General features: G+C 37.8%; 1 protein-coding gene across 3 annotated transcripts in view; it reads right to left on the minus strand.

Annotated features, from left to right (window-relative positions):
• SYT16 (synaptotagmin 16) overlaps positions 1-15486 on the minus strand; it is a 284745-nt gene that overhangs the window by 74097 nt on the left and 195162 nt on the right. The gene's annotated exons all lie outside the window — the stretch shown is intronic.

Below are 15486 nucleotides of genomic sequence, written 5' to 3' on the forward strand. Positions count from 1 at the left end.
TTATTAAGATGTTCAGTTGCTAGCAATAATGTCAACATTCTCCCTCTTTCCTTTTAAGCTTCTACTCTTCTTTTGTAACTTGAGTTTCTTTCAGTGTCACATGCTTTTTTTTCACTCAACTTACTGGGTCATTTAATTCAGCATTCCCATTTTAGTCATCCAAGCCACTGAATTTCCTTGTACCCTCTCTAGCCATTGTCAAGGCAATTCACCTGATATTCTGTACTCCATTAAATTCCCTTCCATTTTTATAGCCTGCAAATTGTGCTGCTGCCTTTCTTAGATTTTAGTGTCTACAGCCTCTTGCTTTTCAGGTTCAGATGAAATCCATCTTCCCTGCAGAGGCCCTCCCTCATTCCAACAGTCTTTCAATAGTAGAAATACCTAAAGCCTTCCTCTTTGGGCGAAACTCTGATACAGACACCACCTACTATTAATTCCAGTACAAGGCTTGTTTCCCTGGTGTCAAGGACCAATCAATTGTAAGTTATCATCTTATAAAGATGTTTTAATTTACCCAGAAAGGTGAATTTATGTTGAGTTATTGCATGAATCATAATGTATATTCCCTGTCACCACCTATTCACGTGATTTAGAGCAAGTTCACTATTATATATTCTCCAAATCCCAGTTTCCTCGACACTAAGGAGGGGACTCTCCTGGATTTTCATGTACTTTTAGCTTTAAAACGTGATGATTCTTCTCACATCCAGGCTCACATTTGCCCTTCTTGTTTTAATGATTAGTAGAACTGAAAACACGCCCAAAAGTTCAACTACCTGTTCCCATAGATTAGTAGCTATTTGCCTTTCAAATGAGGTTGAACTATTTTCTTCTACCTTTAAAATATACTGTGAACATCATCTCCATTTCTGAATAGCTCCACAGTGTTTTTCTAACTATAGTGTTTGTGCTAAATGTGAATAGACCTGCAAATTAATGCAGTTTAGCTCATTCGAAATCCAGATTGGCAAGTCTCTTTCTCTGAACTCAACCAAATAGGAGTTAGCTTTGAAGGCATGGTTGCATTTCATATAAAAAGAGGCTTGTATTTATTTGTGCACTGTGGTCTTTCATTTTTTTAACACATGGCATATATTTTCAAAGAGACTTTAAAGCAAACTCACAAAATACTAAAGCAGATTTTAACAGTTCAAAAAAGCCTATGCCGTATAGTTTATGTGCTTTACAAACATCTTATGTAATTCTCACAGCAATACTATGAGGCAGGCACTATTATTTCCCCATTTTATGGATAAAGAAACTGAGGCAGCTAAGTTAGCATGCTCAATGTCACATACGCTTCAATCCCAGATAGTCTAGAGCACATTATTCAACTTGAAATCAAATGATACAGCATCTCTGGTGCTTATAACCAAATGCAACAGATAAATAATGGCTTTGATTTCCTTTCTTTGCAGCTTTTCATTTTATAAATACAAAAGGCCACTGTATGAAAACTCATTTTGTTTCATCAATGCTTGAATTCAATCAATGATAATACACTCATGCCTAATTGAGAGAAAGGTTAAAACCACCTTTGAATGTGATTAACAACCAAATGAAAAATGAAAAGCTTTATACTGTGTAGCAGACTGATCAGAGCTACATTATGCTCCTGGCAAGAAGTGAAACAGGTAGTTCAACTGCACTTGTATGAAAGATAAAGTGATAATAATAAACAAAATGTATAGCACAAATCTAGATGGGATTTGGACTGGTGTAGAGCTGGCCTCTATGTATCTCTCATTTCCCAACAAATTAAGGTAAATTGAGGCCACACTTATCTCTGTACCACTCATCATTCAAAGACATTTCAAAACGATTTCCAGCAGAGGATCCATTGCATTACATCAACATCACAATGGTTGCATTTTCAATATTCTCTAAGTAAGTTCTGTTTATAACACTTTCGAAACTAATTTTTTTTCCTGGCAGGACAATATAAGTCGACACAACTAGCATGCTATTGAAAAGGAATTGATCAAAATAAGGAGTCAGAAAAAGATAGGCCAAATGGCTTTAATCTGAGCAGAAAGATACATTTCACTTTGGCTTTCTATTGAATATTTTCAATAACGGTCAAATTTTCCTGCTGTCCTAACCTCTTTAACAAAGCTAAACATCTCATAGCTTATCTGCGCTATCTCGCAATGCCTCTTTGTGGAAGAAGGTGGGAGGAATGGGTGGTGGAGGGTGGTCAGCTACCAGCTGCTATTGAAATCTGTCAACTGGCAAGTGAAGCCTCCTGATTTGTGAGCAATTTCCAGAAGAAAAAAAAATCAGAACTACCATCTGGGAAGTAGGAAGAAGATACCACTTGGCAAAAATGTTTCAGAAAACACAGGCAAACACAGAAACACACACAAACATATCAATGTGTACACACATATATACACAGAGAAAGGCAATGGACTCAGCTGATAAAACCGTCAATCCCCTCCTACTACATTTTTTTTCCAACTAGACTAATATTAAAAGGGAGGTGGGAGGGTGAGTGACAGAACAACTGGATTCTATTGATAGCCCCACTGCTGACTCACTACTCGGCTTCAAGCAAACCACCTGTTATGAATTTAGGGCATAGTTTATCAATTTGCAAAGCAGGTGTGTGCATTCTCACCTTCCACAAGTCAAGAAGCTCATTTAAATGAGGATTTCAAAGAACTGTGCTATTCTGGGAATAGAACTCCCGAAAGGAAGTGTAACATATCATTTTTAGAGTTCCACATGATCTCCATACACTCATCAAGAATCTTCACAATAAAACGAAAACCACCAGCGGGCATCGCTATTTGCTCACACAGATGCAGTGGAAAAGCCCAACGCCTGTTTCCATGCATTTGCTCACACAGATGCATGGAAAAGCCCATGCTTCAGTGAGAAGCATGGCTGCCCCCAGTACTGGAAGAACATGATTTCCTTTCTATCTCCTTTTCCTCTCACATTTACTCAAGACTTTGCTCAAAAGGGACCACTTCAAAGCCAGGTGTGGTGGTGGATGCCTGTAATCCCAGCTACTTGGGAGGCTGAGGCAGGAGAATCACCTGAACTGGGGAAGCAGAGGTTGCAGTGAGCTGAGATCATGCCACTGCACTCCAGCCTGGATGACAGAGTGAGACTCTGTCTCAAAGGGGGGAAAAAAAGAACCATTTCATTCTGTGATGCTCAGGCTGGCCCTATGGGAACCATTCAGATGAAAAGTAGTTATGCAAAGCTTGCCACTCTGGCCTTATACTGAATTTTGCACAGAGAGATAGAATAGCAACTTTCAGTTTTAAGAAATAGTTCCTAGAATTTAATGTTAAAATATTCCACATTTGTCTTTGATTTCATCTGATAGATTCCACTCAGTTTCTCCTACTTTTTCCGAAAATACACTTCGAGGTACTGTCATTATGCACAGTACTTTCAAGTTCATAGTTATAAATTAATTGTAAATTTTCCTTTACAATTATCTTTTTAGTTCAATTAAAAATAGTATGGGGTTTACTTTTTTAAAAAAAGAATATTTCAGCACTAGTTGTACAAGAGAATGAAATAAGACTTCAGTCTTTCAGAATGGTAACATTTTAATGTCTTCTCCCATTCAATCATAAACCTGTTCTTCTTCTTCAGCCTTTTCAAGTAAAGCTTAATCCTACTTTGACAATTAACACAGAAATTAATATACAAATTTTTCCAACTCACCTAAAAGTTTAAATGAACAGAGGGATTTCATGGTTAATTATGTATAGAGACAGCATAACATTGTAGTTAAGAGACAAGCTGCCTATATTCAAATCTTGTTCTGTCAAACATCAGCTGTGTGATCCTGAGTTTAAATTCTCTGTGCCTCAGTTTCCACTTCTGTAAAACTGAGTTAATGATAGTACTTATAGAATTGTTGGGAGGATTCAATGATTTAATGTACATAAAGCACTTAGAACTCATACAGTAAGCAGGCTTTCAGGAAGTGATAGTGATGATAATCATTGTCATCCCCACCACAACACTGTCCAATACAACCTAGTAAATGCACAACCCACTGTGTTTGAGCCTCTAATCAAAATGTTGCAAGACAATCAATTAAAGGTAGAAGCAGAACATAAATGACTAGTCAGCACATCATATAAAGGCATAATACAACTGAGCAAATTCTGCATTCCAAAACCCAGCCAGGCCAGGAAGGACACAGAGATGTCTTCTCAATATACAGAACCTCAGATGGAATATCACAGCCTTCAGTGACAAGAAGGATAAGGGTAATAACTCTTTCTGGTGTATGAAACTCAGAGGTTTATACTTCCTAAGGAATCAAATCCCACATTTGGCACAACCCCCAGCAGTGAAGAAGTCTGCAATAAAAATGAGCAACATTTCAGAAACATACCGCCTGCACAAAATATAAAGTTCTCTCTGAAATAAAAAGGCTCTTTTCAAGCAGTTTAGGGAAGGCCAAAAAAAAAAAAAAATATATGAGAGAGAACAGAAGACTCAAATTAAACATGGCTGACTAGAGACTTCTGAGATGTGTTTCCAGTCATTCAATGGGCAGGTCAATGACAGTGAAACTTCCAACATAACATAAAACATGCAAGGTCATGGTACTGCAGGAACCAAAGGACAGTGATCAGTGATGTGTCACCTCTGAGAGTATTACCGCAGTACATGGAAGGCTGGATTGAAATACAATGAACAGCCAACTCATGCTTCAGTATCAAAAATGGAATAATCTAGTGAAAGAAGGATAATATTAAACATTTTTATTTTTTATTTTATTATTTTTTATTTTTATTTATTTATTTTTTTTTTTTTTGGAGACGGAGTTTCGCTCTTGTTACCCAGGCTGGAGTGCAATGGCGCTATCTTGGCTCACCGCAACCTCCACCTCCTGGGCTCAGGCAATTCTCCTGTCTCAGCCTCTTGAGTAGCTGGGATTACAGGCACACACCACCATGCCCAGCTAATTTTTTGTATTTTTAGTAGAGACGGGGTTTCACCTTGTTGACCAGGATGGTCTCGATCTCTCGACCTCATGATCCACCTGCCTCAGCCTCCCAAAGTGCTGGGATTACAGGCTTGAGCCACCGCGCCCGGCCAACATTTTTAACAGTCAATGAAACACAGGTAACAACCAATCAGAATATCATCTGGATGTAAAAGTTTTGCTTATACCCACCCCTTTCATGTGCCCTTATATACAACTAGGTCTAGAGCTACCAGCCAGGAAGTGAGGTTCCCCTGCCTCCCCCTTCTTGGGCTCTACTTCTGAAATGGCTACAGCCATTCTCTTTCTTGGTCCTACATTGACACCATTGGATCTATATTCATTTTGGAAAGCATGGCTATCAGAGACGTAACCCGGTCAAGGCTGAATTAGGATGGGAAGCCATATACTGCAGTCACAGATGCTAAGGAGAGAAAACAGGAAAAGTAAGAAGCTCAATGTGCTCTCATGGAACTTTCTCTCATTTTCCCACATATTTTTAATGAAATAATGTAAAGGCTAATTTCAGAAAAAGATAAATTTAAGGCAAAGAGCATTAAATAACAGAGAAGTTAGCTTTACAAATAATAAAAGACAAAATTCTCATTGAAGACATCAGCATCATAAACAATTTTGCAAAGACACAGCAGTGAAATGAGTAAAAAATATTTAAGATATACATGAGAAAAACACTTCTAAGTCTCTGAAAGATCAAGTAGGCAAAAAAAAAAAAAAAGAGAAGTTGAAAATAAAAATGTAACTAAAAGCTTCAGGTACATAAAACTTCATCCCATAAAAGGAAAAAGGACACCTAATTTTAAAGTGTCAAAGTATTTATAACATACTTAGTCTTAAAGGAAAACCAATAAATTACTAGAAGGAGAAGCTGTTTTTCATTTATTCTCAGGTATTCTCTGAGCACCTTCTACATGCTATGCTGTATACTGGCTCTGATGTTACAGTAGTAACCAAAACAGACATGCTGCTGCCTCTACAAAGCTTAGGAAATAGCAAATAAAAGAGAAAAGAAAATGGGTGCTATGATTTGACTGTGTCTCCTCCAAAATCCAGGGGTTGCCAAAGTGGTAGTAGTAAGAGGTAGTGACTTTAAGAGACAATTAGGCCATGAGTACTCCTCCTTAGTGAAGAGGAGTAAGACGCTTACAGAAAAGGTTTCATGTAGTATTCCGTGAGCATGCTCTCTTGCCCTTCCACCTTCTACCAGTGAAGATGGAGCAAGAAGACCCTCACCATACACCAGACACCAGATACCAGTGCCTTGATCTTGATTACCCAACCTCCAGAACGGTGAGAAATAAATGTCTCTTCTTTATAAATTACTCAGTCTCAGGTATTTTGTTATGGCAACACAAACAGATTAAGACAATGGGTAATTGCAACATAGTTTGAAATATACTTTGATATGATAGTTATACGGATCATGGGAGATATTCCTCCCACCCATTGTGATCCATGTGATACTTAAGAAAAAGGGCAGGTGGCTAATCAAAAAAAAAAAAAAAAAAAAAAAAAAGACAGGGACAAAGAGTTACTCCAAACTTTGAGGACTCAGATACTACATGACACGTAATAATTATAAGGACTATAAAAGAAAAGCTGTCTACATTTGTTAATGAAGATAGCAAAGTGTAGCAAAATTGGAGAATCACCACACATAACCAAATAAGGTTTATCTCAAGAATTCAAGGATAGTTTAATATTAGTAATTAGTAGATATCATTTGATCCAATAGAAAAATGTAATTAGAGAAACATTTTTATTGTTATTTCTTTAAAAACAATTTGCAAGTGAGTATGGCAAAGGTGCAGAGTACAAGCTTAATATACAAAAGTCAACTGCTTTCCTATATATTACAACAATAAAACTAAAATAGACCAGCAATACATTTGAAATTTAAAATAGAATACCATTTACATTAGCACTCCCAAATATGAAACACTTAGAAATTTTTTTGACATTTGGGACTGGATAACATAAAAATACACACAAAAAAATGAAAAACTAAAGAAATAAATATTTCACCAAAGGCACAAATCCATGAAATAAATAATAAATTGGACTTCATTAAATTTGAAACTTCTGCTCTGCAAAAGACACTGTCAAAAAAATCATAAAACATGCCACAAACTCAGAAGAAATATTTATGAAAGATATATCTGATAAAGGATTGTTTTACAAAGTATACAGACAACTCTTAAAACTCAATAGTAAGAAATGAACAACCCAATTAAAAATGGGCAGAATGTTTGACCAGATAACCCATCAAAGAAGATATACTGATGGTAAATAAGCATATGAAAATATACTCACCCTCATATGTCATTCAGAAGCTACAAATTAAAACACCAATAAGATACCACTACATACTTATTAGAATGGTAAATACTGGCAAGGATGTCAAGCAACAGGAACTTTCATTCATTGCTGGAGGAAATGGAGCATGGCACAGCCACTTTGGAAGACAGTTTGGCAGTCTCTTACAAAACTAAGATTTTACTGTATGATACATCAGTTGCATATTTGTCCAAAAGAATTGAAAACACATCCACACAAAAACCTGTAGGTGGATATTTACAGTAGCAGCTTTATTCATAATTACCAAAATTTAGAAGCAACCAAGATGTCCTTCAGTAAGTGAATGGATATAAAAAATGGTACATCTAGAGAATGGAGTATTACACAGCCCTGAAAAGAAATGAGTTCTCAAGCCATGAAAAGATATGGAGAAATCTTAAATACATATTACTAGGTGAAAAAAGTCAATATCAAAAGCCTACATACTACATGAGTACAACTATATAATATTCTGGTAAAGACAAAATTAAAGAAACAGTAAAAAGATCAGTGGTTGCCAGGGATTAATGAGGAGGGAGTTATGAATAAGCAGAGCACGAAGGATTTTTTAAAGCAGTGAAAATATTATGTATGATACTATAATGGTGGATACATATTATTACACACTTGTCAAAAATCATAGAATATACAACACCAAGAACAAACCCTAATATAAACTCTAGACTTTGGGTGATAACGATGTTTCAGTGCAGGCTTACTAATGGTAATAGATCTACCACTCTGGCGGAGGAGAATGATGGTTGGGGGGAAAAGATGAAACACAGGGTACATGGGAACTATGTACTTTCTGACCAATTTTACTGTGAAGTTCAAATTGCTCTAAAAGTCTATTAGCTAAAAAGCTGTTTTCTGTAATTTCTATTTTCAGGATAATACACATACATCATGTTTCTTAAATCAAAGAGTAATCGGTAATAAAAATAGCAATTCTTTGTCCCACCTCTCAATTTTGCTCCTCTGTGGCCAACACTTTAAACTCTCAGAGCTGCTTCTTCTGGTATTTACCTTCATTTTTCTAAGTATATTTACACTACTACTTTTCACTTATCAAGTTTGGATATTACAGAATTCCTGTGGTAGAGAAAACTCTAGCTATTTTGCACTACTTCCATTCTCTTCCTTTGTCCAAATATTATATATAAAATTTTTCATTAGTCAACTATGACCATAAAGATATTGTTCATATTAGAGGTGCTTTATTAATATTTTTAAAAGAGTAACAGGAAAAGTTTCAGAAAAATTCCACATTCCTAAGTGGAAAGGCATATTTTTAAAGACAACATTTCTTCCTCTACTTTTTACATAGGATTAACACAATATGGTTTTTATGGGAATTTGATAAAACATTTTCCCATATAAACTTTGGAATAAAACAGCCAAGGCTAATACGTGTTTGAAAATGAATATAGTACCAATCTTTGGTTGAAGATAGAATAAACAGGACATGCTTTGCAAGGTAGCAAAACTATACAATTACAAAATTAAGGATGGAGTAACTTTTATCATCACAACCATCCCACAAAAGCCACCTATAAAAGCTGAATTTAAAAATATACACGACAATTGTTTGAACAAAATTTTGAAGCTATTCAGGAACAACTGACATAGGTAGGTCTTAAGAATCTATGATCTTTGGGAGAAGAAAAGCAATGAAAGTAAACTACGCATTCACCTAAACTATTTCCTTGGGACCATTTTTCAAAATCCCAGCATGAGGAACTAGAGATAAAGAGAACAAGGTAAAGGTTTAGACCAGCCAAAGCAGCTGGCGTAAAATTCTTGGGAGCAGGTAAGCAAAAAAGAGAGAACCCAAAAATCTGAGTAAAAATTTCCCTCAAATTGTTGGCCAATTCCTAAGCTGGCAGCTGGGAAACTAAAAAGCTAAGCAGAGTTTTTATCACCTGTATGTTTTGCGGAAGTCAGAGATTGGAGGTCAAATTTTACTAAGGTGGAGTACACTTGATAAATACTTGGACTTTCATTGAGATCTCCGAGGCACTACATGTTAGTAATAAGAGCCATGCCTATGAATAAAGGCATGACTGCAATAAACCTATCCAAACAAAGCCTAAAATAAGCCCTTTCCAGGTAATCCACTGGTATTCTAACTCCCAGCCAGCAGAAAAAAAAAAAATGGCCTTTTTTCAGAAGGAAGGAAAAATCATCAAGAGTCTCAACAATTTTTGATCCACAATGTTTGCAATTCAGTAACAAATTACTGAGCTTACTGAAAAAACAGCACCAAATGACATAAAACCAAAGAGAAAATCAATCAATGGAAAAATAACCACAAGTGATTCTAACAATGGAGTTATCAGACAAAGACTTTAAAATTATTAAGATTAATATGGTTTTAAAATTTTTTAAGTATATTTAAATAGAAATGTAGAATCTGTTTACAAAGGGAGTCAAATGAAAAATCTTAGAATTTAAGAGTATTCTATAACTAAAATTAAGAATCCAAATGATAGCTCTGCACAGTGGCAGTATCACAGCCAATGAAGTTTATCCAAGGCAGGCAATTCTTGCTAATTGAAAGAATCCAATTGATGAGCCCCATAGCAGATTAGACAAAGCAAAGCAGAAGATAAATAAACTGAAAATGCCTACATAGAAGTATATTTTTTAAAACTATATGGTAAGAAAGAAAAAAGCACAAATAATATCAGAGATATATATGTGTAACAGAAATTCTAGGAGCAAAGGGAATGTGACACAAGCAATAACTGAAGAAATAGGGGCCAAAAATTCTCCAAAATGGATGAAACATCAAACACAAAATCAAGATAAATAAAAAGCAGACCACACCTAAATACAACATGGTAAAACTGCTTAAGAAAACAAAGAGAACTCACAGAAACAGCCAGTGCAGAACAGCATATTACCTTCAAAAGAACAACAGTGAGGCTGAGTTCTAAGTATTCAACAAAAAAATGTCAAAGCTGGAAGACAATGCAATGGTATATTTAAAGTGCTGAAATAAGAAAAGAACTACCAATTCAGAATTTTACTTCAAAAATAAAAGAAAATACATTTCAAACGCATATATGCTAAGAAATTCATAACCAGCTGACTGGCATTACAAGAAGTACAAAATGGAATTTCTGAAGCTAAAGGAAAACAGTCTCATATAGAACAATGAAAGTATGGAAGGGAAGATTGAGTATGTGTGTAGGTAGATATAAAATACTGACTCTTTAACAAGAATTATAATACTCTTCCCATTGGAAAACATCATCTCCTACTCCTAAAAAAAAATAAAAAATTAAAAAATTAAAAAAAGGAAGAAAGGAAAAGAAAAGATTTGCAAAATGACAACTCTTATTGAACCCATTAGAGAGCACTTAGCTTTTAGGGCAATCAAAATAACCCAAAACCTAAGAATAGACAGGAGCCTCCAAAGAGAGACAAGATACTAGAATTTGCTTCCTGAGACAAACACTGGACCCTTGACAAGCCATTAGGAAGAATTTCAGCTAAAAGTTTTAACAGACTGCTAAAGACCAAATATGAGTTAGTGCTGAGAGCACAAAACTTCTAGGAGCTGCAGACAAAATAGAAATGTACACCCACTCACAGACTCTTCTCAACCACCTTCACTGGATGCTAATGAGAAAGACTGGGGGCTGAGGGAGAGACGAGAGAAAGCCTCCCTTTTAGTCCATTCTTCGTAGAGGGAAACAGCAAGCACTGTGGAAAATGACATTACATCTACATTCTTGTCCACCTTTCCTAGGAAACAAAAGATTTAAGCCACTGGGGGAAAGACAGAAAATCCCATTGGCTTTTAGGCACGGCTGAAGACCTCTGCAACTAGGGAAAGGGAATAGGAAAAAAAAATTTTAATAACCTCTACCTCTAACACTGTAGGGTGGCAGGAATAGAGCCTCGGTCCAGGTCATGCGCTATCTCCTACATCTGAGAAAGGCAGGATTAATGAGAAGCCACACCTATGAGAGTCAAGGAGGTAACATCCACCTAAGTCCAAACTTGCACCAGAACAACAGAGACCACTATGCCATTCTACCCACTAGACAAATTCCAAGCAATGCCTTAGAAAACGCTATATAATTGATTTTGGATTTTACTCTTGCCTTCTGGAGTGATTGTCACCATAAAAGCAATGGAATAATCATCCCCTCAAAATGATCAACTCACACTATGTAAATATATAAAAGCATATTTAGAAAAATATTTGCAAGACATGACAGAAACCCTGAATCGGTATTATAATACAAGACGTGTTTTTAGGAGAGGAATTAAGAAGAAAATTTCCAACACAGAAAAAAACTATGAGCAGGGCACCTACATGGACAGCAGGTGAATAGGTTTTTTAAAATCAGAAACAGCTCACACTCCAAGAAAGAATAAAATGTCACCACTTATGAGTGTGAACCTTTACAACTTTGCTCTTTCTCAAGCCACCTGCATCCTGAGGAGCCAGAGGACTGTGGCTGCATGGATCATGCCTCTGGTCACTGCCAAGCAACACAGGTGTGTGTGCCAACGCTGGGGACATGCGGTGCCCCAACCACCACAATGGTCATGCTCGCTTAGAAATGTCTGGCTCGATCCTAGGTGCTCACCAGGAATTTTAGCTAAGCTTTGTCAAGATTCTGTGAGTTTACTCAAAGTCAGGACCAGGTGGACAGAGTCCACTGCTGGCTGGTGAAAACAAATTGGAGAGAGGGAAATGAAAACACGAATACCTCTTTGAGAGTTGAAAGGGAATCTCCATTACCTTCTGTCCCCCTCCTCCCTAAGAAAACGTGGAAAAGTTTGAAACTGAACCCTCCAAAATCGGTTCAACATTTCCAGTGAAAACATATGGGTAACTTTAGGAACTATCCAAAGATCTATAAAAGAATAAAGATGGAGAGAAAGAGACAGAAAGAGAGAGAGGGAGAGGTGTATGTGGTAGGATCACATCTGCTTTCCTAAAATTAGGTGACAAGGGTGGATATTATCATTTACTATATTATGCAAGATACAAACACACACAGTAAATTTGAGTGGGGTGGCTTTTTATTTTTTTTAAATAGTACTTTTACTATTTACTGTGGATGGAAAAGAAATTCTTTAAGAAAATGAAATAATTGAGGCTTTTAAACATTTTAGAATCACTAAAGTTCTTTCCATCCCACTGAAATAAGGTATCACAAAATAAGGGATCAGAATTCAACATGAGGGCTCCATCAAGACTGTCAGGCAAATTTCTTCAGGAACCATTACATGTGAATTATGAAGTGACCCAGATAAGATCAAATTCCTTCATGAATTTAAACCTATCTTTAACTAGTAAGTTGGGAAAAACCTGAAAGTATTTCTTTATTTAAAAAAAAAAAATTCCCTTGACTAAATCTCACTGCCACCTATCTCCAAGGCTTCTGGCAGCATTACTAGTGTTTGATGGGACTGAAGTCAGGCCACCATTTAGAATCAGGTGTCAGATCAGCACTTTTAAATGATGTAGTAGGTAGCTCATCTTCACAGGAGCCTCAGAAGGGGCTACTGCCCGCTCCACTACAACCACGCCTCACAGAGTGCAGTAGGGACTTCCCACGACTTCTATTACACTCTGCTTATTGTCTGATAATACAGCTGGCTAACAAAAGAGGTCTCGCTGTGTTTGCAAATGTATCGCATGAAGAAGCACACACCTGGAAGCATCTCCTTTGATTCTAGACCAAGCTTCACATTTCAAAAGACCATACAGATTAAAAAAAAAAAGTGCAGCAAAATGTGAAAAAAGAAAAATGTGCTTGTTTCACCCTAATTCTGTCCCTAGGTTTGCATAAGTTCTCACATTTAATTAGATGCCATTATCCTCATGTTTCAGATCAGAAAAGAGAGCCTCTTTAAGTAACCTTCCCACAGGTACACAACAAGAAAGTAGCAATGTCAGCATTTGAACTCAGATAGCTCCAAAGACCAGGGTCTTCACACGCATGCTCACTGTGATAAGTCAGAAAATGGGACAGACACGTTTCATGAAAAACCATATCAAATATCTTCATTTCCGTGTTTAGTTCCACATTCCCCAATTCCAAGAAACAGGTACATTCTAATTCTTCTTGACAATCTGCTAAAATGTAAGCTTCAAAATACGATCTTCCATATTACTACAGTGTTGTTCCTTCTGTTCAAGCTTTGGCCTACTCCTTTCTAAGGCACTGTGAAGAAAAACTTCACTTTTCCTTACAGGTCAATAGCTTAAAATTCCACTGATTACAAAGCTAAAAATGTCTCTCTGTAAATTTGTGAATGCTGCCAGAATGAACTATTTGGAAACAGAGTATGCCAAATTTTTTTTAAGTATTCATTCATTTATTCCACAAAGATATGTTACCACCATGAGGGAAGTGCAGATGCAGGGGCAACACCAGTGAAAGGGGTGGATGGAAAGGGAAGTAAAGCAGGTCTAATAGTAAGAAGTACCGTAGAGTGAAAAATAAGGCATGGAAAGGGGATGGGGACCGGTGGGGAGTGGAGGGAGATACCGTTTACATTCATGTCGTCAGGGAGGCTTCTGAGGGGGCACGTTGGAGCAAAGACCCAATGGATGTGAGTAAGCCAGCCCTGGGATAAGTGGAGTTTGGATATTCCAGGAAGGGGAAACAGCTAGTACAAAAGCACAACTAGTGTTTTAGAAGAAGACCCAAAGGTAGGCCAGGCATGGTGGCTCACGGCTGTAATCCCAGCACTTTGGGAGGCTGAGGTAGGCGGATCACCCAAGGTCGGGAGTTCGAGACCAGCCTGGCCAGCATGGTGAAACCCCCTCTACTAAAAATACAAAAAATCAGTCAAGTGTGGTGTGGGGGTGGGTACCTATAATCCCAGTTACTTCGGAGGCTGAGGCAGGAGAATCGTTTGATCCTGGGAGGTGGAGGTTGCAGTGAGCTGAGATTATGCCATTGTACTCCAGCCTGGGTGACAAGAGCGAGACTCAGTCTCAAAAAAAAAAAAAATGAAGAAGAAGAAGATAGCCCAAGGGGACCAGAGTTGCTAAAGCAGAGTGAACAAGGAGAAAGGAACTGAATGAGGTCAGAGAGGTGACAGAGCTAGACGACAAAGGGCCTTATAGCCACTACAGGGGCTCTGACTTTTACTCTAAATGCTTTGGAAATTATTGACAGCAAAGGAATGGCATGCTTTGATGTAGTTCAAAGGGAATGCACTATGTCAACAATAGACCACATGAGAGAGATAGGTGGATACAGAGAAATCAGTTAGGAGGTAAGTTCAATAATACAGGGCTAGGTGGCTCATACCTATAATCCCAGCACTTTGAGAAGTTGAGGCCAGAGGACTGCTTTAGGCCACGAATTCAAGACTAGCCTGGCCAACGTAGTGAGACACTGTCTCTACAAACAAATGAAAAAAACAGCCAGGCATCATGGTGTGCACCTGCAGTCCTAGCTACTCAGGAGGCTAAGGTCAGGGGATCACCTGAACACAGGAGCTCAAGGCTGCCATGAGCTATGATCGCACCACTGCACTCCAGCCTGGGTAACAGCACAAGGCCCTGTTTCAAAAACAAAACACACTCAGAGAATAATGGTTTCTTTTTTTTTGAGACGGAGTTTCACTCTTGTTACCCAGGCTGGAGTGCAATGGCGCGATCTCGGCTCACCGCAACCTCTGCCTCCTGCGTTCAGGCAATTCTCCTGCCTCAGCCTCCTGAGTAGCTGGGAATACAGGCACGTGCCACCATGCCCAGCTAATTTTTGTATTTTTAGTAGAGACGAGGTTTCACCATGTTGACCGGGATGGTCTCGATCTCCTGACCTCGTGATCCACCCGTCTCGGCCTCCCAAAGTGCTGGGATTACAGGCTTGAGCCACCGCGCCCGGCCGAGAATAATGGTTTCTTAAAGCACCGTGATAGCAGTGATGGTAGGAAGATGTAGCCTGAGTCTAGATATATCATTATAATAGAGCCAGCCAGATTTGCTGACGGATTACACTCACAAATACACGGAAGAGGTATGAATAACTCCATGATTTTTAACCTGAGAAACTGGAAAAATAAAGTTGCTATTTAAAGGTAAGCCCAATTGTGGAAAGTATAGGATTTTGAGAGGCGATCAGAAATTCAGATTTGGACACACTAAGTTTGATATATTATCCTTAGACATCCAA

Source organism: Saimiri boliviensis, chromosome 2 (genome assembly GCF_048565385.1).
Source record: "Saimiri boliviensis isolate mSaiBol1 chromosome 2, mSaiBol1.pri, whole genome shotgun sequence".
NCBI lineage: Eukaryota > Metazoa > Chordata > Mammalia > Primates > Cebidae > Saimiri > Saimiri boliviensis.